The 23,108-nt window shown below is 44.1% G+C and overlaps 2 pseudogenes; both read left to right on the forward strand.

Moving 5' to 3' along the window:
* LOC117495161 overlaps positions 1 to 23,108 on the forward strand; it is a 527,883-nt pseudogene that overhangs the window by 234,982 nt on the left and 269,793 nt on the right.
* Positions 20,384 to 21,530, forward strand: LOC117495178 (annotated as a pseudogene).

A 23,108-nucleotide genomic window follows, 5' to 3' on the forward strand; every position in this document is an offset into this window, starting at 1 on the left:
AACATTTTAGATGCGTTTAATTTATTATTGAATATAATATATAATTCATTGATTTCTTTATGAATTATTCTCGCGCAATTTGAATTCATCCAAAGTGTTTGTTTGTATTTGCTTTTACACATTTAAAAAGAAAAGGTGAATAAAGAAGCACATTAAAACTAAAGTATCAATGTATGTCACATTTAACCAACTAGTGCCTACATGTATGGGTAATATTTAAATCAGTAAATTAAATGGCATATTATTCAATGTATGTATTTTTATAAATATATTTATTTTGGTAGGTTTGCTCTTCCGTAATACATTTTAATTATTATAATAAAGTACATGTGTCTAATAATACTTACATACTTTTACTTAAATAAGATATGAATGCAGTACTTTAACTTGTAATGGAGTATTTTTACAGTGTGGTGTTTGTACTTTTACTTCAGGATCTACTACCTGCAGCAAGTGCTGATAAAGGGTCTAAAGCAGGGGGTAGCCAACACAGTGCCCACGGGCACTGAGTTGCCCGCAGGGGCAACGTGAGTCGCCCGCCGGTGTAGGTACCATATGTGTTCGGCCTACCAGATGTGTTCGGGGTCCGTTACGCTTACCAATGACGTCACGCATTGGCTGTACGGTAACCCAAGAGGACATTTTACACGGTCAAATTCCGAATGTATTGAAACTCCAGACTCAACGTAAGAGCTTGAGCCTCTTCGGGGGATGCTAACATTTAAACATACACTTCATTCTTTACTTTGTCCGTTATTATATGTTGAAGATATTACTTTTTTCTCCGTCATGTTGTTTGCATAGCAACAACTTCAAAATAAATAAATCTAAATAGATGTGTGTTCTACACACCAAAATACGTTATTTGAACACCCCTCTCGAATGTATTGAAACTCCAGACTCAACGTAAGAGCTTGAGCCTCTTCGGGGGGTGCTAACATTTAAACATACACTTCATTCTTTACTTTGTCCGTTATTATATGTAGAAGATATTACTTTTTTCTCCGTCATGTTGTTTCCATAGCAACAACTTCAAAATAAATAAATCTAAATAGATGTGTGTTCTACACACCAAAATACGTTATTTGAACACCCCTCTCGATCGATTTCCAAAAAAAAAAATAGTATGGCCCGCCCTAATACACCAACGCAGTTTTTAAAGATATACATTTTTCAACACAGAATCATTTACCAAATTACACCATATCCAATCATTTTACGAGTCAGAAAATGCTATCTGTTCATTGCAGTTATTGTTTATTGAATTAGATTACCATGAGCTAAACATAATTATGTAGAGTACAAGTCCACAGCCAAGAAAATGTTATTTGCATATCATTTTATTTCTGAATATGGAATTATGGAATTCTAACACTGGAGTTTGTTATTATTTACTATAACTTTATTATAGTATTCGGGTACAGCCCTACTGTACCCAAATATCCGAATATTCGTTCGTTGGAGCACTATTTCGGGTTTCAATTTCGTTATTCGGATATTCGTTTTGTTTGTTTTTTCCCCGTTAGTTAGTGTTTTTTTCTAATTGAATTTATTGAAATCTCCAATATCAACGTAAGAGCTTGTGCCTCTTCGGGGGGTGCTAACACTTAACCATAAACGTTATTGTTTACTTTCTCCGTCTTTATATGTAGATATTACTTTTCTCCGTTAATCTCTGTCACGTTGTTTCCAAAGCAACAACAACTTCCTGTCAACTGCGCTAACTCTCCTTCAAAATAAAAGCATGTCCATAAATAGGAAACCAAGCCAAATTACACTTAAGACGTATACAACTGCAACGAAAGTAACAAACACAATGCGATATCCTTTTCAATTTCAAAGAACACAAATTGGGTTACATTCACAAATAACTATAAAACAACAATACTGTAGAACAGGCATCCTCAAAGTCCGGACTCCGGTCCGGATCCGGACCGAACCACAACTGTCTCTGGACTCTGAGCAAATGATACTTTTCATATGTATTATCTGTATTATCTGTGTTATCTGCGAGACATCGCCACAATGCAACGAGTCAAAATTATCCTCTATGTCCACTGCAAACAGCGCTCTGCATCTCGGACTGTTCCACTATCTGTGTGTGTCTGTCAACGCATTGGTCCAATCACATTCAGCATCCCGTCAGCGTTTTTTCCCCCCACCAACAGTCTGCGAATCAGAGGCACAGTAGGGCGGGTCTTCGCGGAATGCGGGTGGGAAAATGCGTGTCTCGTCTCTTTCAACCTGTCTGGGTCAGAGCGAGAGTTAAAAAAAATAAAAAGTCAGAGCGAGAGTTAACAGCTCATCTAGTTGCATCTGTACTGTAGCTAGTAGCCTAGTTTCACCTACCGGGGTCACCCCAGCTGCCACCCCAGTTGGCAGCTTTGTTTTGAAAGAAAAGTTGTGGCTCATCTGACATTTATGAGAGAAAGTCTCTAATGTCCGAGTGCAAGTGAATGCAGCACAAAATGCACGTCTTGTAACCCCTCCCCCGGCCCTGGCGCGAGCGTGGAAATATGATTGACCCAAGTACTGAAGGAATGAGGTATTTGCGGTCTACAATGACAGAGAAGAGACTGTCAAGTTTGGCTGTACTCAGCATTGAATCAAAACGCACTAAAGCTTTGGATCTTACTAAGTTTGTGAGGCGTTTTGCTGAACAAGATGGTAATCGCCGCATTCAGCTGTAATAGACATGTCAACTTGATGCTCTGCTCATGGATGAGCATACAACACTGTTAAGATGATGACCTTACGTGTGTAAATATATTTTTTTCTTTGTGAGAGTCTGCCCCCAAAAAACAGTTTTAAGTCCTGAGAAAGTCAAATAAGACGGTGTGAAAAACTACACTGCCCACTGCCCAGCCAAAAGAAAGTAACCACTTTGATTTACCTAGACCAGTAGGTAAGGACATTCCACTGGATAATAACTGAAGTATAAAAGAATGCATGACTGAAGTGATGGAGACCATGTTTGAAGGCAAACAAAAAGAGGAAATAACAGGTCAAATCAAGCAAATCCCCCTCTCAGATTCCACAGCAACCAGAAGAACATAAATACTGGCTGGTGATTTGATTAATCAGCTTTTTGATGGAATAAAAAATGCACAGTGCATTTCCTTAGCTGCTGCGGCCGAGGAGGACGATTGGCCCGTCCAGGTTTTCGAGCCCGTGGACGGCAGCCTCATGTCCCTGGAGCCGAGTGCCGGGCAGGAGTCGGACGACTCCTACCCCGCCTCCCTCCACGGTTCACCGTACGGTTCTCCCCTCCCTCCTCTCCCCCGGACGGGGGAGACAGAGTCGGAGCAGGGTGCCGGCTTGGCGGCCGAGCATGCGGTCCCCTTCTCCGTCACCACGGCGCTGCCGGCGATAGGTGGCATCTTGGGGGAACTGCCGGGGATCATATGCAAGGCGGCCGCCTGCAGAGGTCTCCCCGTTCCCCTAGCTCAGGAGAGGTGTGCTCCGGACGATATGGCCGGAGTTTTTTCGCGGGTGCAGACGGTCAGGAGTGATCCGATCTGGCCACGCTTCCCCGCCATCAGGAGGTACCAGGAGGGGGCGGCGGCGAACCCCAGGACCCTGAAGGCTCCGGTGGCCACATTTGTTCCCCTCACCAAGGTGGAGGGATTCACAGATGCTGGATTCCCAGCCACCCCTTCGCTGGAGCCGAGCCTGACGGTGTTTTTTGGGGTGAGGCAGGCCAACATGATCGCCGGACAGCGCCCTACGTTGGCCTCCCCCAGGGACCAGTATGTCGCCCGCCAGGCCGACCGGGTGCACCAGTGTGCCTTTCAGGCGTCGTCGGCGGCGAACAACATTGCGCTGCTCTCCAACTCGGTGGTGACGCTAGTGGAGCGGTCCACCACCTTGGCCGCTGATGAAGCGGAGGAGATCGGCAAGGTGGCCAGCACGGCGCTCACACTGTGCGCGTCCGTCGCTGTCTCCCAGGCAAGGATCGGCGCGTGGGTGACGCAGATCCAGCGCCACCTCTGGCTGCAGCAGGCGTCTGTTACGGAGAGGGCCAGGAAGGTGCTACTGGACGCTCCAATCAGCCCGGACGGGCTGTTCGGACCCCAGTTCCACGCCATGGTGGAGTCCATGAAGACGGCTGCAGAACAGGCGGACGACATCCGCCAGCACGTCAGCTGACTCCGGCCTGCTGGGCGGCCACAGCGGCACCAACGCCCGCAGCAGCCGCAGCAGCGTCCCGGCGGCGGCAGGGGCTCCGCCCCACGTCTCCGCTCCCCCGCCACCCCAGAGACGAAGGGGTCTCCCGGCGGTGAGTCAACGGGGAGTGAGGCACTCCCGCTCTGTGTCTGCTCCACGAGAGCCTCCAAGGAAGCAGAGCCGCTTTTGACGTGTTGGGGGGGATTGTGAGAGAAATAAAATGGGTTCATTTTCCAACTTTTTGTCTGAGTCATCAGTATCAAGTGTTTCTCACATATCCTCCACTCTGTGTAAACCAGCTGTCTATAACCTATCAGTTAGTAGCCAGCAGGGCTCGTTGCAAAAGCCTGCAGTTTTTAATCTATCGGTTAATAAACTGCAGAGTTCGCTAACTAAGCCAGCTGCCACCAATCTGTTGATTAGTAGACAGCAGGGCTCGCTGCAGAAGCCTGCTGGTTTTAACCTATCGGTTAATAAACCGCAGAGCTCGCGGCATTCCTCTGTCCGAGATACGTCTCCTACACACGGTCATAATAAACCCATGAGCGCCGTTATAACGCCTCATGTGAACAACACTGCATACATCTCCATTCATCCCCTGAGCGTGTACACACCTCATGATGAGAGCCGGAGTGAAACGCAGCGTGTGGAGGCTCCCTCACAGCCCTTTCGCTCCAGGCCCACCTTGGGATGCCTCACGGGCAGCGGCGGCGAGGGCTCTGACGTGGCTCGTCGCCATGACGACCACAACACATCTCGAGCAAGTGCGCCCGCTCTCAGAGTATTTCTCAGAGTGGCAGCGCGTGTGTCTGATGGACAGATGGATGAGCAGGCTGATCAGCAGAGGGTACACCCTGCAGTTCGCCTCTCCCCCCCCCACAGTTCAATGGGATAGAGGAAACACTCCTGTCATCCCAGGAACAGTGTCTTGCGCTCCAGGCACAGCTGCGGGAACTCCTGTTGAAAGAGGCTATTTCCAGGGTTCCTCAAGGGGAAGAAAATCAGGGGTAGGCCCAGACACACCAGGCCGATATCGGCCGTCTTCGGTTGTCTGGCGACAAAGCGTGCCCTGTCGCCCAAAGTCAATTTTGTGTGTCCCGAACCCTCGGCCGTGACACGCCTTATTCGGCCTTTCACGGTCGACACATGGCCGATTCAACATGTTGAATCGGCCATTTCTCGGACACAAGCTATCGGGCCAAGAAACCACTCTGATCAGCTGTTCAGCTAGCAAATGAGAAGCGAAACGGAAGTGAGGGACGTAAACAAACGATTTAAGAAGGCACAGGACAGCAGCTAAACCCCAGCAGGTGATACTTAAAGACATCAAACATAGCCCTTAAATGTCCTCTCTTACCTCCCACACATAGCAGGGACATCTCTGATATCGGCGGGAGCGTGCCCGGCTGTCCTCTGCTGAGAGCTCCGTGATTTGTTTGGTCAAGTCCGGTTTTTCATCTCATCGGTTTATTTGTCAGTATAAAGTTGCAGGATTAGTCTCAAGTACCTCAACATTGTCCTTAAGTACAGTGTCTAAGTAAATGAGATACTGTCTACTGCTGTTTCATTTACCTATTGTGAGTCGCCTCGGATAAAAGCATCACATGGAAATGTAAATTTAGCAAGAAGTGGCCATTATTACATTACATACATTACTGCATTGCTGACTTAATAAACTACACACCCACCAGAACACTGCGATCATCAGATGCAGGTCTATTAACTGTGATTTTATAGTATGTCTGCACTTTATGTGCTCATTTCATCATTCATGTATTTTTATATTCTAAAACATGTTTTCGATGGACGAGAGTGAAAATGGAACGCACACGCTATTTGTTGTTTGTTTATATCAGTCTGTTCTTCTTCTCTGTCTTCCGGTTGTTGCCTATTTTGAATGACGAATACACACTACCGCCGCCTGCTGGTAAGGAGAGTTATTGCCACTCACGCATGCGCAGTTCGTAAGTGCTCGGCTGAAGTCTTTGTGGTGTGTTCCAGTGCGACACATGGCCAAGACGCAGGAGAACTCGCCGATGCAACAGTTGATGTCGGTGTCGGCGAGTTCTCTGGTGACTGCCTGGTGTGTCAGGGCCTTTACTCCTAGGGCAGTGCAATTAATCGTATTTTAATCGCAATTACGATTTTGGCCTGCCACAATTACAAAAAAACATAATCGAAAAAAACGATTATTTTGCTTTGCTAGGTTGTGACAGCGCACTGCAACATATTTGATCAAATTTGTTTGTATTTATCATATTTATATATGTTTAGTAGCTTGTTGAAGTGCGCTCCAAAATATTTGTTGATCTTGTTTATTGGTATTTATTATTTTGATATTATTTATTTAAATGTAGATATAAATGTATCATTTATTTAATTTATTTTTGTATTGGTTTTTCAGTTGAATTATACGCTCAGGGAAATCAACAGTTAAAAAGATACTGTTCAAATTATTATTTGTATTTAAAAGTTCAATAAATGGATGTTTTCAAAGTCAATGAATAATCGTATTTAATAATCGTGATATCAATTATTGACCAAAATAATCGTGATTATGATTTTTGCCATAATCGCACAGCCCTAATTACTCCCGCTATTTTCTTGTCCCGAAAAAGACAGGGGGAATGAGACCCATCCTCGATCTGTCAGTTTTCAACAAGGTAATAATGAAAAGGCCTTTTCACATGCTGACGTTCAGACAGGTGCTGGAGTGTGTTCACCAGGGAGACTGGTTCACATCGATAGACCTGAAGGATGCATACTTCCACGTACCCATCATCCCAAAACACAGGAAATACCTGCGTTTCTCATTCCAGGGAATATCGTACCAGTACAACCGTCTGCCGTTCGGATATTCCCTGGCTCCTCGCACTTTTTCAAAGTGTGTAGAGACGGCGCTGCAAGTAAAGGAAAAATAAGGACATACGGCATGCATGAGTTAGAGTTTTCACCATCAAATCCATTCAGTAGTGTACCCCCATGCCTTTTTCCAATAGTAAATATAGATGTGAGTATTGTAGAAAAGAGAAGAGAGTGGCAAATAAATGAAGTAGAATTCAAAACAAGTTTGTACCTCAGGAGTAATTATCACAATTACCTCAAAATATACACAGATGGTTCTAAGAACAAGGAAGAGTGTGTCGGAATTGGTATATATATCCCAGAATCTAAAATATCGATATCAAAAAGAGCGTCAGACCAACTTTCAGTGTATACAGCAGAAATGCTGGCAGTAGTAATAGGATTACAGTGGGAGGAAGAGGTCAGACCAGATAGGGTGGTGATATTCACAGATTCATTATCCAGTTTACAAAGCATACAGTCAACAACAACTGCCAGAGAAGACATACTCATAGAAATCAATCACAGCCTGTTAAGACTTCACAGAAGCGGCATCGATCTGCAGTTCTGCTGGGTGCCTGCACATGAGGGGGTGAAAGGGAGCGAGTGTGCTGATAGATTAGCTAAAAGTGCACTACAAAAGGAAATCACATTACCAGTTAAACTTGGAAAAGGAGAAGGAAAAGCAGTAATTAAGAAGAAAGGGATGGAGATCTGGCAGAAAAGGTGGGAGAAAGACCAGAAAGGCAAAGAGTATCATCAAGTGCAAAAGACAATTACAATTAATATTTATAAAGAAAGAAATAGAAGGGAGGAAATCATGATAGCTAGGCTCAGACTAAATCACACTGCATTGAATGGTACGCTGTATGTCATGGGGAAAAGTGACAGTGACAAGTGTGGGAACTGTGGAGTTAGGGAAAATGTGGAACATATTTTATTACATTGTGTCACCTATAGAGTTGAAAGAGGAAAATTAAAGTGGACCTATCATGCTATATTTGAATAATATAGTGTAGGACCATACCTATATAAGGCATATTTATACTTTTTTTTTTTTCAAAATACCAAACAGATCATGCATTTTAGCCATGCCTCATTTCGCTCAATTTGCACTTTTTTAGCTCTGTTTTTGCAAGGGCTGATTCTGTGAGAACAGCACCACCTACAGGCCTGGCATATGTACTACAGCGTCTCCAGCGCTTTCAAACGGCAATGGCCGTGGCTGTCTCCTCCTGATTGGTGGAGTTGGCCCAATAGCCGTAGCGCCACCGTCCTGACGTCAGGACAGTGTTCAAATCTGGATCAGTTTTGATCAGATCCGTTGCAGCCCCTTTTTTAGAGATTTGTGTATGGAGGAAAATAGAGAGGGTTGTGTTTTCTGACACTTGGTGAGTTCCCTGGAACACCGGGGACACATATTCATGTATAAAAGACGTACACAAGTGCATTTGGCATGATAGGTCCCCTTTAACCTGTTACGCACCGCCCCTACCGGTACCGGGCGGATAAACGCGCCATTTGCAGGAAACAACGTCTAAGGCAGGGCTCTCCAACACGTCGATCGCGAGCTACCGGTAGCTCGCGGGCAGCTTTTCAGTAGCTCGCCGCTCGATTATCGATTATAGCGTAGTAAGGTTGCTTATTGATTTTTCGGCCGCGGCTGGACAATAACGTTTTTTTATTTTAGATTTTTTTCTGTCACACGAATATCAAATGGTCGGTGACGCAGAGATCAAGGAACAGACGTGACAGCAGCACAGCGACAACACACACGGAGCAGTCTGCTTTCTCCACCAGCACCAGTCCAGAACTAACAGCAGAATGACCCGCTCTGAATCAGGCCCTGTCGCTGCGCCTCAGAGACACACAGGGAGGGATTTGTGTTTTTTGAAAAACACTCGTTATCGTCATGTCAGGTTTTTGGTGGATTTAATCAAGTCTTGGATTGCAGAGTATGAATGTCCTCTTGCTATTTTCAGTTGATAAATACTTGTGTAAAGTTTGTGAAGGCAGGAGGAAAGCTTCCGCGATCACCGTCTCCTCTCCGTTCCTCCAAACCCCGCCCCCTCCCTGAAAATAATGAGTGACAGGCTGATAGTGACCCGATAGAAACTTTATTATTCACTTAATCACTGATTGAGATATGATGAAGCTAACTTAATCTCATACATTCATGGGATTTATGTAACAGTAAGACAGAGAATGTAAGTGTGCACCCACATGCACTATTTTTGTTTTTATAATGCTATTGTAAATACTCCTGCTGTTTTCAGACTCAAGTCATGTGTGTGATGCCACATTCAAGACATTCAGTGTCTTTTTTTTAACAGAAGACCGTAGCTAGAAGCTGCAGCTAGACTGCAGAAGTATTAGTTTTTTGTTTTTGAGGATGGAACCATTTTCACACACAGATATAGGGAGGCTAGACCTATACAATTGATTTATTATGGTTTATAATTTAATGTCAAGACGAAGAAGAAGAAGAAAAAGATGGCTGAACAACTGTTCAGTGTCAATCCTGTGGAGATCTCCAAAATAATGTTCAGCTTAAGTCTCAGCAAAACTCACAACATTTCTGGAGCCTTGTAGACCCAGAAAACTATAAGAACATTCACCAAGCAGCACTGAAAATGTCTGCTTTATTTGGTTCTGTTCTACATACCTTTGTGAAGCAGCTTTTTCTGACATGAATGAAATCTAAATACAGAACAAGACCGACTGATGAACATTTAAATGACTCTATTAAGTGAACCTAAGTGGGTCCAGCATACACCTCTATGGTGGACTGCATGCAGTGCCATTAATCTCACTAACAAAAGAGTGAAATGCTTGTAAGGTGGTGATTAAGGACACTTATGTGAATGTTCAGTGATGTACTTATTATGTGGGCCATAATAATATGTGAGAAATCTTCGTTTTCTTGGACCTTATTTTTGATAAGCTTTAGGTATTGCAATTTCACACGTGTACAAAAGTATAGCTTAATTCAACTGATGAGGGCTATGTGAATAAATGTAAGCGATGTGATACAAGTAGCTCTTGGCCACTTTCATTTTTTGAAAGTAGCTCTCAGATGAAGAAAGGTTGGAGACCCCTGGTCTAAAGTGTTATTAATGTGATAATAAAGTGCTACTGAAGAATGTAAAGCAGGGGTCTCAAACTCAAGGCCCGGGGGCCAAATCCGGCCCGCAACTTCATTTTATGTGGCCCCGCAAGAGCTTGCAAAGAATATAATACGTTTATTATACGGTTACATGCCACTTTACAGAAGCACGTTGCCCATAAACGACATGTCCCACAATGCATCTCGTTTTGTGACATGCGCACTGAAGAGACTTGCAATGATTTGCCGTGGACTTCTGCTTTCAGAAGTAGTTAATTACTAAATTATTATCCTATCCGATAATAATCCAATTCAGAGGCAATAATGTAATATAATACATTATTTGATACATATATTATATATTTATATAGTTACAACCGGCCCTTTGAGTGCAACCTTTATGCGAATGTGGCCCGCGATGAAATTGAGTTTGACACCCCTGGTTTAAAGTGTTAATTAAGGGTAAAGGGAACAGACCTGCTCTGTGTATCCGAAGCTGAGGCTGTAAAACAGCGTCCAGTAGTTTCTGGAGTCTCTTGATCTCCTCTTTTGAACGAGACAGCTCCTCCTCGTACTCTGCTATCGTTTTTTCAAACAGAGCAAATATCTCTTCAGAAGCAGCAGTGAGTCGCTGCTTCTTCAACGACAGCAGCATTTGGACTTTACTCATGTTTACTAGATCACCTTTTCCTGCAAACTCCGTTAAGCACACCGCTTCTCTCTCCATCAAACTCTCAATCTGACTAGTGTTGCTAACGTGTTTCCAGCTAGCATGCTAAGCTAGCTCCTATAGTCCAAGGTAAACGCTCCAGAAAAAAGAGCACACAGTCCATTCAGAGGTTTATCCAAACACACAGATGATGGATCAGTAGTGCTGGAGCTCACACACACTTTCTCAGGAACACAGAGAGAGAACCGTAGCGACGAGACGCCACCTCGGTACAGGTTCTTCTTCTTCTTCTTCTCTCAGTTTTTGGCGGATTGCAAACAACTTTAAGGTGCATACTGCCACCTAGTGTACAAGAGTGTGTATCACCATATCATCCTATCACCACTTGTGGAATTATACCATTGTGTTTTTTACGTTGTTTTAAATTCTTCCAATCAATCCTGTTTCACTCAAATACTTAAGAATGGCCTTCCTGGTAGCTCTTACCCCCTCACCTTCTTATCCCAGTATCCCCATCAGGCTCCACTCCCTTCCTGCCTCTCTGACCCTGTCTCTTAGTTTTTCCCTCTCTGTTTTGTACATGTTGCAGTGTAATATGATGTGTTCCACATTTTCTTTCACTCCACACTCTGCATTCTTCAACTTCGCTTTTTCCCATTAAAAACATTGTGCCGTTTAATCTTGTATGGTCCAATCTGAGTCTAGTGATAATGATCTCCTCCGTCTATTCCTTTCTGTATAGATCTTTATTATGACTGATTTTTGTAACTTGTGGTATCTCCTCCCTTTCTGACCTTCCTCCCACATTTTCTGCCATATTTCCATACCCTTTTTCTTAATTATTGCTTTTCCTTCTCCTTTTCCAAGTGACACTGGTATTGCTATTTCCTTTTGCAATGCCTCTTTTGCTAATTTATCAGCATGCTCATTCCCTTTAACCCCCTCATGTAAAGGCACCCAGTATAACTGCACATCTATTCCCCACCTCTGAAGTCTCAGTAAGCAGTGGTTAAGTTCAATGATTAAATCTTCTCTAACTGTTATTGTCGACTGTATACTTTCCAAAGCAGATAGTGAGTCTGTGCATATCACCACCCTATCAGGTCTGACCTCTTCAACCCATTGTAGCCCAATAATTGCTGCAAGTATTTCTGCTGTATAAACTGATAGGTTATTTGACACTCGTTTTGCGATTGATATTTTGAATTCTGGGATATACACGCCGATCCATCTGTGTAAATGTTGAGTTAATTGTAATACTTTTTGTTCAGATACTCGTATTAATTCCCACTTCATTTATTTGCCACTCTTTTTTCCTTTCTATGATACTCACATCTATATTAGCTTCTGGGAAAAGCCATGGGGGAACACTGCTAAATGGGCTTGCTTTGGCAAACTTTATGGTCTCCACTCCATATGCCCTCGTTCTCTCCTTACTTGTCCAGCCAAACCCACGCCCCTGGAACTTTGTATATTCCCAGAAATCCTGTAGTATTCTGTTTGTGATATTTCCCTCTCCACTTCCTTGTAGCCTGACCCAGTATGACAGAGCAAGTTTCTCTCTTCTGATATCCAGAGGTGTCTCTCCTGCTTCTATCAGAACTGCATTGATAGGGGATGACTTTATCGCTTCAATACACAGACGCAATGCTTTATATTGTAGTCTATCAATTTTTTAAAAGCGATGTTTTTGCTGCTGCTCCATACACTATACAACCATAGTCTATTGTGGACCTCATAATTGATCTGTAAATGTCTATTACTGCTTGTTTGTCTGCGCCCCAGTTGCATCCAGCTACAGCTCGCAATAAATGTAATACTTTTTTGCATCACCTTTGTCATTGGACGATCATATAGTGTTAGCTGTTGTCCATCAATCTTGCGTTTATTTGTAAATATCATGTAGCATGACTTGCTTTCTGACATTTTGAATCGCCAGTTATATGACCACCTCTCCACTTTTTTAATCGCTCTACCTATATTCTCCATTACGTATGGGGCATTTCTTCCCCTCATCGAAATAGCCCCATCATCTGCGTATAGAGCCGATTGGATGCATGTGTCTAAGCATGTAAATATGTCATTAATCATAATGTTAAATAATATTGGACTGACTGCACTCCCTTGGGGAATACCATTTTCTATTTCAAAATAATTGGAAATATCTGCTCCAACCTTTACTCTAAATGTCCTGTCTGTTAAAAAGGCCCTTTCCCAATTGTACATTCTCCCTCCAATACCCATTCTACTCAATTTGATCAGTAATCCATCCCTCCACATAGAGTCATACGCCTTTTCAATGTCAAAGTACACTATTGCCCTTATCTCTTTCATTTTCAGTGTTTTTTCCACATCATTACTCACTCTTACTAATGCATCTATTGTGGACCGCCCTTTACGAAATCCGCTCTGAAAACTACACAGCAGGAGAGCGAAGGCTTCCTGGATTGCCTCATTTAATGACAGGCCCGGCTGCTGATAGGCCAGCTGAGGGTGAGGGGATCCAATCAGCATCAAGTGATCAGCTGATTACCTGCAGTGAGAAAAAGAAAATTCCAGGGACGTGGGTTTGGCTGGACAAATAAGGAGAGAACGAGGGCATATGGAGTGGATAATATCACGTTTGCCAAAGCAACCCCATTTAGTAGTGTTCCCCCATGGCTTTTCCCAGAAGCTAAAATAGATATGAGTATTGTAGAAAGGAAAAAAGAGTGGCAAATAAATGAAGTGGGAATTAAAACAAGTATGTATCTGAATGAAAAGTACTACAATTACCTACAAATGTACACAGATGGTTCTAAGAACAAGGAAGAGTGTGTTGGAGTTGGTATATACATCCCAGACTTTAAAATATCTATTTCAAAAAGAGCGTCTGATCAATTATCAGTGTACACAGCAGAAATGCTTGCTGTAATAATAGGATTACAGTGGGTTGAAGAGGTCAGACCAGATAGGGTGGTGATGTGCACAGATTCATTGTCCATATTACAAAGCATACAATCAACAACAAGAGAAGACATTCTCATAGAACTGAATCATAGCCTGTTAAGACTGCACAGAGGCGGTATAGATCTGCAGTTCTGCTGGGTGCCCGCACATGAGGGGGTGAAAGGGAACGAGTGTGCTGATAAATTAGCAAAAAGTGCACTACAAAAGGAAATAACATTACCAGTTCAACTTGGTAAAGGAGAAGGAAAAGCAGTAATTAAGAAAAAAGGGATGGAGATCTGGCAGAAAAGGTGGGAGAAAGACCAGAAAGGCAAAGACTATCACAAAGTACAAAAGACAATTACAATTCATATATTTATAAAGAAAGAAACAGAAGGGAGGAAATCACGATCGCTAGACTCAGAATAAATCACACGGCCTTGAATGGTACGCTGTATATCATGGGGAAAAGTGACAGTGACAAGATATGTTCTTGAAGATACATCTTCTTTTACTCCAAAAGAAGATGTAGAACATATCTTGTTACATTGTGACATCTTTAAAGCGGAAAAAGGAAAACTAAAGGCTAAAGTTTTAGAGGCAGAGAGGGAATGGAGTGTGGTTGGTGTTTTGGGAACAAAAGGAAAGGGAGTAAGAGCTACCAGAAAGGCACTGTTTACATTCTTGAGTGAAACTGGGGTAGGAAAAATAATTTAACATTAGGTCAGGAAAGAACATAGGTTTTTTATTTTTGTTTTATTTATTTCATGTTTTTGTTGATTTATTTATTTGTTTTTAATTAACTGTGAAGAGCCCGGTGAAGACTGTCATGCTTGCAGTAGCCTCCGGTGGGAAGAGACCGGTCAAGAACCCTGTGAAGAGCCCGGTGAAGACTGTCATGCTTGCAGTAGCCTCCGGTGGGAAGAGACCGGTCAAGAACCCTGTGAAGAGCCCGGTGAAGACTGTCATATTCCCAGTTGCCTCCGGTAGCGAGACCCGTGAAGAGCCCGGTGAAGACTGTCATGTTTGCAGTAGCCTCCGGTAGCGAGACCCCTGTGAAGAGCCCGGTGAAGACTGTCATGCAGTCCCCAGTAGCCTCCGGTAGCGAGAACCCTGTATGCCGGAAGAGACCGGTCAAGAACCCTGTGAAGAGCCCGGTGAAGACTGTCATGCTTGCAGTAGCCTCCGGTGGGAAGAGACCGGTCAAGAACCATGTGAAGAGCCCGGTGAAGACTGTCATATTCCCAGTTGCCTCCGGTAGCGAGACCCCTGTGAAGAGCCCGGTGAAGACTGTCATGTTTGCAGTAGCCTCCGGTAGCGAGACCCCTGTGAAGAGCCCGGTGAAGACTGTCATGCAGTCCCCAGTAGCCTCCGGTAGCGAGAACCCTGTATGCCGGAAGACCCGTGCGTCTAAGCTGGCTAAGGACTTGCCCTCTCCCTCAAATTACTGGTCCACTGGGTATGGACGGGGGAATACCATGCGTGAAATCACGTTGCCTAGAAGCATGGAGGCGTACCTTCAGACATACTGGGATCATTGTTTGGGTGTCGCTCCGACAGTAAAACAGAAAGACAATGTTCTGTCGAAGGTCAGCCGGATAAAGAACTTCATAGTATACATGGCCCATGGTGTTAACCGCCTGTCAGACTGGCTGTTCCTAAGAAACATGAAGATGATCCGTGGCTGGAGCAAGTATATTGCAAAGTCGGGCCGGGCAGTCACAACATCAGAGTTCTTCCTGAAGAATGTGAACCACTTCATGGGGTACATGTCTGAGTCAAAGCCCCGGGGGTGCAGGCTCACCCAGTCTGATATGACCCACATAATAAGAGAGGTGAAAGCCAACATGAAACACTTGAATAAGGCAGTCACTCTCCACCAGTTTAAGGTGAAGAGGAACAAACTGGATCGTCTGCCGAGCCAGGCGGAGCTTCTCGCCGCCATGGCGGCCGCTGAGAAGCGCATCCCGGAGCTCCTCGACCTGATGGCCGGCAAGCCGACCTCAACCACCCAGTACCTTCTCTATGGCTATCTCACCCTCCATTGGAGCCTCCTGTATGGCCACCGTCCGGGCGTGTACGCAAACATGAAAAACACTGAGGTCTTAGAGGCGGCCAAAAGGGGAACTGCTGAGGGCTACATCATCCATGTGCAGGATCACAAGACGGCCAAGACATATGGCGAAGCACAGCTGGCGCTAGGAGTTTAGCTGGGTCATGCGGTGGATGGGGATTAAAGAGGCATTGCTGGGTCCTCAGAATGAATTCTTCCTTTTCACAACGGGGATTTGGGCCTCCAAGAACCTGAACGCTGCATCAGCATCAGAAGGATGTCTACCGCTGTCAGATGGGGAGACCCCCGAAGAGGGCTCCGGGGCTGAGAGCAGCAGACAAGACCCCAACGATACCTCTTCTTCAGAGCACGAGCAACCTGATGGGTCATTGGAGCGGCAGCAGCAGCGGAAGCGGAAGCGGGAGGGAAAGAGGCCAATGAAGTCGGGACCGGGGCCGGTTGACACTCCTGATGATGGGGCAGGGGCCGTGGACTCAACCTGTTTGCCCTGGTGCACCGTACGAATTAGACCCCTAATATGGTCCCCGGAACCCCGCTAAACATTGTGAATATGTATACCGTGTATATAGTTTTTGTTCAAATAGATTGTTATAATTATTATTATAATCCTGGGTATACATTTTGTAAATAGTACAATACCTCCAGGGCGCATAACTGCACTTTACAAGCCAGGGAAGGTGCCTGAATCCTGGGTATACATTTTGTAAATAGTACAATACCTCCAGGGCGCATAACTGCACTTTACAAGCCAGGGAAGGTGCCTGAATCCTGGGTATACATTTTGTAAATAGTGCAACACCTCCAGGGCGCATAACTGCACTTTACAAGCCAGGGAAGGTGCATGAATCCAGGGTAAACATTGTAGTAGTAATAGTAATAGTAATAGTGTACCGTGTAAATAGTTCATGTTTTTGGCTGTGTGTACTGTTTTTGTTCAAATAAAAAAAATAATAATAATAACCTTGATGGTTCCCAGGGGCAGATAAAGTGCCACTTTCCATCAGCACCGGGGAGGCACTCTCCTTGGTGCTGAACCCTGTGATGAGCGCTCAAGTGTTGGCGGAGGAGGTGTAAGCCAGAGGAGGGTGAAAAAAAGTTAAAGTGTTTGAACCTCCAGCCCAGAAGGGGGGTGGTGGTGCCAATAAGAAGGCCGAATTTGGATGCTGATGGCCGGACATAAAAGCACCACAAAATCCACCCCCCTTTAGGGTCACCAGGGGCACGAGGTTCTGGTGGGTGTGAATACCTGGGTTTAGTCCGTGGGGGAGTGCTTAACTGCGGGGGCCCGGGGACTCACGGTGTGCAAGGTTATGGAGGTGCCACTGTTATGGGGACATGCTGGGGGTCATTAGTCCGTCCTTTGGGGGTCTGTGAGCGGGCAAAGAGAGGTGATTTTCCCGGTCTCTGTCCTGGAGGTCTGAAATAAACAGAGTCCCACTGTTAGGGACTGGTGCTGGAGGTCTCTAGGCCGTCCTTTGGGGGCCTGTGAGCGGGCAAAGAGAGGGGATTTTGCCGGACTCTCTCCTGGAGGTGTGAAATAAACAGAGTCCCACTGTTAGGGACTGATGCTGGAGGTCTCTAGGCCGTCCTTTGGGGGTCTGTGAGCGGGCAAAGAGAGGGGATTTTCCCGGTCTCTGTCCTGGAGGTGTGAAATAAACAGAGTCCCACTGTTAGGGACTGGTGCTTGAGGTCTCTAGGCCGTCCTTTGGGGCTCTGTGAGCGGGCAAAGAGAGGGGATTTTCCCGGTCTCTGTCCTGGAGGTGTGAAATAAACAGAGTCCCACTGTTAGGGACTGGTGCTGGAGGTCTCTAGGCCGTCCTTTGGGGGTCTGTGAGCGGGCAAAGAGAGGGGATTTTGCCGGTCTCTGTCCTGGAGGTGTGAAATAAACAGAGTCCCACTGTTAGGGACTGGTGCTGGAGATCTCTAGGCCGTCCTTTGGGGGCCTGTAGGCCAGCAAAGAGACGGGATTTTGCCGGACTCTCTCCTGGAAGTGTGAAATAAACTAAGTCCCCACTTCAGGGAGACCTCTTGGAGGTCTCTAGGCCGTCCTTTGGGGGCCTGTAGGCCGGCAAAGAGACAGGATTTTGCCGGACTCTCTCCTGGAAGTGTGAAATAAACTAAGTCCCCACTTCAGGGAGACCTCTTGGAGGTCTCTAGGCCGTCCTTTGGGGGCCTGTAGGCCGGCAAAGAGACGAGATTTTGCCGGACTCTCTCCTGGAAGTGTGAAATAAACTAAGTCCCCAGCCACCTGTTATGTGGAAAGGGATCTCGATCTGCTCAATCTGCTACTGTTGGTAAGCAGAATGGTTGGTAATCAGCATCCCACTTTCCATCAGCGCTGTCCTTGGTGCTGAACCCTGTGACGAGCGCTGAAGTGTGAAATAAACAGAGTGCCACATTTGGTAAATAGTAGAATACCTCCAGGGCGCATAACTGCACTTTACAAGCCAGGGAAGGTGCCTGAATCATGGGTAAACATTGTTTAATTGTTTAAGTGTTTTTAAATGTATGGAACAGCGTTTTGTCTCTTTCAAAACTCTCCCGTCATTGGCCGGATACATGGGGATGATTTTATATTCACTATGACCGTTAATATTCCAGTGAGACGAAGTACGTCCGGTGACGGGAGTGATCCCATGTTAATTTTGTCCGAAAACCAGAGCATTCCCTTATTTATTGTTTTGTGCTTAATGTATGCTTGAACTTTGTTTTATAGGGATTAGTGGACATCAGTTAGATGTGTAACCTTCTTTCAAGGCCAGAGTAGTTACAATGTAAGTGGATTGACATCTAACATAACATGGCTGAGTACAATTATAACAATCAATAAAAAAAAGGAAAAATAAATAGAATTTCAATTACATTTCTACTTAAATGTGCAAAAATATTAGAACATCAGTCTTTGTGGCATGCAGGTAATCAACTGTTTAAGCTTTTACCATTAACATGTAGAATGAATGTTGCAAATGACTTGAAATTATAGCAACTACAATGTATTGTTAGAGGTAGCATTATGTCCAGCTAGCATGCTAATTGCTAACGTTATATTATCGTTTTATCCCGGAGGGGAAAACTAGTTTCTAATCCAGAGAGAAACACCTCGCCTGAAACACACGATTAGTGCCATGAGTTAGTGAAGCAAATTACAGAACATTGCACACTTATTCACAAGTCAAAACGTGTTCATAGCGGGCACGGCTGAGAATAGCTAGCTAGCTAAATGTTGTTAGCCAGCTTGGACCTATGATAGCAAGTTCTAGCATGGCTAGCTCGATCTACTGAGCAAATAAAAGTACATCTAAGACCAGTATTGTGCAGATTAAAACAGTGCAGTGCATGTATTTTATTTTACCTTCGTAGTCGTCCCGACATGACTTTGCCAGGTCTGCTAACTTTGCTGAGCCACGGAAACTGCATTCAGTAGAAGCTTCTGAATGCGGCGCTTCGCATCCTCCGAGTAAATCGCCAGAAGCGCCGACACATCCTCATCACTCCACCGCTCCGATGATTTATTTAGTGTTGCTATAATAACTGCTTTCACAAAAGTAATCTCTTCGGGTGCGCTGCCCGAAGCGAGCAAATACAATGGCCGCTTAAAAAAAAAATTCAGAGTCAAACGGGCGTGGTTTGCATTCCGCACAGCCAATCAGATGTATGAACTATTTTCTCCCACAACAGTCCCTGCTCTCTAGCAGGGACTGAAAAGCGGGTCAGATGAACTAATTTGAACTACTTTAGTTCCTGGGGCTTTTTGGTGTGAACGCAAATATATCGTAGTTATGATGAACTATTGTGGGAAAAGTACTCCGGTGTGAACGCGCCTATTGGTACTGAGAATGGAAACCCCCAACCCAGTCTCACATCTAAACGTGTAATACCTACATTGGTCCACAACTTGGGACGTAGTATTTCTACAAAAACGCCTCTGAAATTGTAGGATCCCTACGTTTTTTTTCACCATTCATTTCCAATGGCTGGCGTCTATGTCACGTGATCTTCAACTTTCTCTCCGCAGAAATAAAAAAACATGGCCGACCTTCGTTTTATACTCGGTAGAAAATGCCTATTTTAAGGTTAGTTTGGCCATTAAAATGCGTTTTGATGTCATTTGATGCGAGAAATATGAGTTGTTATTTCAGATTATGTGTGCAGTGGATGTACATGATCTTTAGTTTGCTAGTTATTATGAAGAATACTTCAGGAAATTGTGTAAATACAACGTTTTCATTGTTACCAAGGTGGTTGCTAGGGACGCTGCTATCGATATTATGTCTGTTATGTTGTGAAACTGTTTATTGGTGTTATCTTTATTGCTACCCCCTTCCCCGTCAATTTATAGTGTTGGTCCACAGCGCAAACGTATTAGTTTAACAAAATCCACATCTAAAATTGTGGCATAGATACGTTATTTTCCCCTGTGCAATTCTCCAACCCAGTCTCACATCTCACATCTCACATCGTCATAAACACCGGAAACAGACGTATGCAATTCTTGTAGGGATCCTACAATTTCAGAGGCGTTTTTGTAGAAATACTACGTCCCAAGTTGTGGACCAACGTAGTTATTACACGTTTAGATGTGAGACTGGGTTGAAACCCCTGGCTGGGTCACATCTACAACCTGCGAGGGTTCATTCAGTACAGGCTGGGCTTCAGTGAAGATGCCCAAAGTTTCTTCAACAAGGCTAAACAAGCTTTCTGCAAAATAAGAAGCGCAGATGAGGGCCCCTGGTTAGTGGTGAACTACGGGAACCTGGCTTGGCTGCACCACCACCTGGAAGACCAAGCAGAGAGCGAGGCCTACCTGTCAAAGGTCGACGCCCTGAATAAAAAATACCCATCTTCATCCCAGACGGAGCTCCACCCAGAGACCTACGCTGAAAAAGCCTATGCGCTGATGACGTTTAACGGCGACATAAACCTGGTTGCAGATTACTTCCAGAGAGCCATCGAGATGCAGCCGGGCATGGTGGAGTGGAACAGCTGGCATGTCATAGCGTTATTGTATGCTTCTAAGCACAGCAGGACAGGGCTGGAAGATGACATCTTTGAGAAAATGAGAATTGCCCAAGAACAGGATCCAGAGAACTTGTACCTTGCTGCTCACTACCTTTGTCAACGTGCTATGAGAGGAGAACGTATTGACGATGAAGCACGTGAGTTAGCCACAAAGGTTTTGAGAAGTCCTGTCAGCAGCTAGAGTGGTTTAAAACCATTGCTATGGGTTTACAGAAAGTATATATCTGATGAGGCCATTGATTTGGCAGAGGAGGCTCTGAAGAACCATCCAGATGAGCATTATCTGAAGAGACGTGCTGCTCTCTGCTACTACGAAAAGAGGCTCTTTTGCAGTGACAGTCCCCCAAAGAAAAGCATGCTAAACAGAGCAGTCAGTCTCCATCATGAGGTGATTGCTCTTTACCATCATTCCTCACTTATGAGGAAAATACACCTTGCCACGATATACGCACAGTCACATGATGGTAAGGCTAAAGCCGTGCGGATATATCAGGAACTGCTAAAAAGTTATCTGGAAATTGCAGGCCAACAGGTGCTTTTCAACAGCTACGCAAAATATCTACATTTACAAAAACAGGATCGCAAAATGTCAATACGATGTCACATGAAGGCAGCAGCACCAATCCTTCTTTCGTAAGAACAGCATCAAAGTTCTGGGGAAGACCAGGGACAGAATGTGTGGAGAAATAAGGAAGTGTCTGGTAAACCTGCAAGAGCCATAGTGTTCTTAACAGCACAGGGAGAACAATCAGAAAAAAAACATAGGTATTGCATTCCCTAAAAATAATCTGTACATACTTATTTATTGAGCTGTGTACTTTAAAGGCAGTTTTAACAAGTGTCTGCACATGAGTAGTAGACAGAGGCAGTTTAAAGATATATCTAAAAGCTTATACTTATGCACTGGAAAACTGTCAGCAGTAGTACACTCGATTTAAGAAACAAGCCAAATCCTTTATAACACTGGTTGTTGACATGTTGTTTTCCTTAAACTATGTGTATGTTTTTTCCATGTGCACTGTTCGTTCTAGCTAAAATACTCTATAACCGATATGTGCTTTGCTGTAAGCTTTTATTCGTGCAATATACAAATGTGTGATTGGTATTGCAATATATGATGGATGTTTAACCTCAATATTATTGCATTATGCAACTGATGTCAAGAGTGCCTTTATACTGTAAAAAACAATAAAAAGGCATTATGCAAACCTATACTTCTTTTTGGTTGCTTTAGGGTTAATACATGCATATTCTCTTCACATAATTTAGCAGTACTGCACACAAGGTGCTTAAATGTTCCACTTTGAAGTCAACAAGGATGAGCAATAAATAAAAAAGCTGTATAAGAATTTCCCCAAGGGATAAGGGGCGCAGAAAGACAGTGCTTCTGTAAAAGACGATGAGCTTTTATGTTAAAATAAGTGTTTGTTTTTTTAGTCCAGCAGTACCCTGTCAACAGGAAGTGGTATCCAAAAAGTAATCTGGTTACAGCAGTAGATGGCAGCAGCAGAGCAGCATGGTGCAGGTGTCTCTTTCTATGAATCCTATATGTGTCACAGGGAAAGGGAATCAGGACCCAAATGCAGAATGAAAGAGGCGAGTATACAAGTATAAACAAAAAGCAAGCTTTAATAACCAAAGCTGTTCCAAATAAAAAAATAAAAAATTGAGGGTTAGACAAGGTCAACAAAAGAAAAGTAGCTAACAAAAAAGAGTAACAAACCGGGTAGACTTGGAGGACATACAGATGTAGCACTCCAGATAGGACTCCAGCTTACAGCTTCCTGCCTAAGACCTGCCTAAGACCAGCATCTGGGAATGTTAAGCCCTCCCACTATTTTCCAAGAGGGCTTTGCCAGATTTTCAATTTCAGGATTTAACCAGGAGATGGCGCTTCATTCACAAATACAGAAAGACAACTTTTCATGGACTTTCAGTTTTGTTTAGAAGAGCATTTGAACACATCAATATTTTAGATCAAATAAAGTCTAATCTTGTAATTCAATAATATATAGTCTTTATATATTAAATAATCATAATAATAATGTAAATGTTTACATTACACTTCTTTATTTGTCATGCGGTCTACCTACGCTGTAAAATGTATTATCTCTTCGATTTACACACGGCATCTATTGCACTTCTGTCCATCCTGGGAGAGGGATCCCTCCTCTGTTGCTCTCCCCGAGGTTTCTCCCATTTTTCCCTTTGAAATGTGGGTTTTTCTCTGGAAGTTTTTCCTTGTACAATGTGAGGGTCTAAGGACAGAGGGTGTCGTTTTCTCATACTGATATTCTGAA

The sequence above is a fragment of the Trematomus bernacchii genome, unplaced genomic scaffold, assembly GCF_902827165.1.
Source record: "Trematomus bernacchii unplaced genomic scaffold, fTreBer1.1, whole genome shotgun sequence".
In the NCBI taxonomy this organism is placed as follows: domain Eukaryota; kingdom Metazoa; phylum Chordata; class Actinopteri; order Perciformes; family Nototheniidae; genus Trematomus; species Trematomus bernacchii.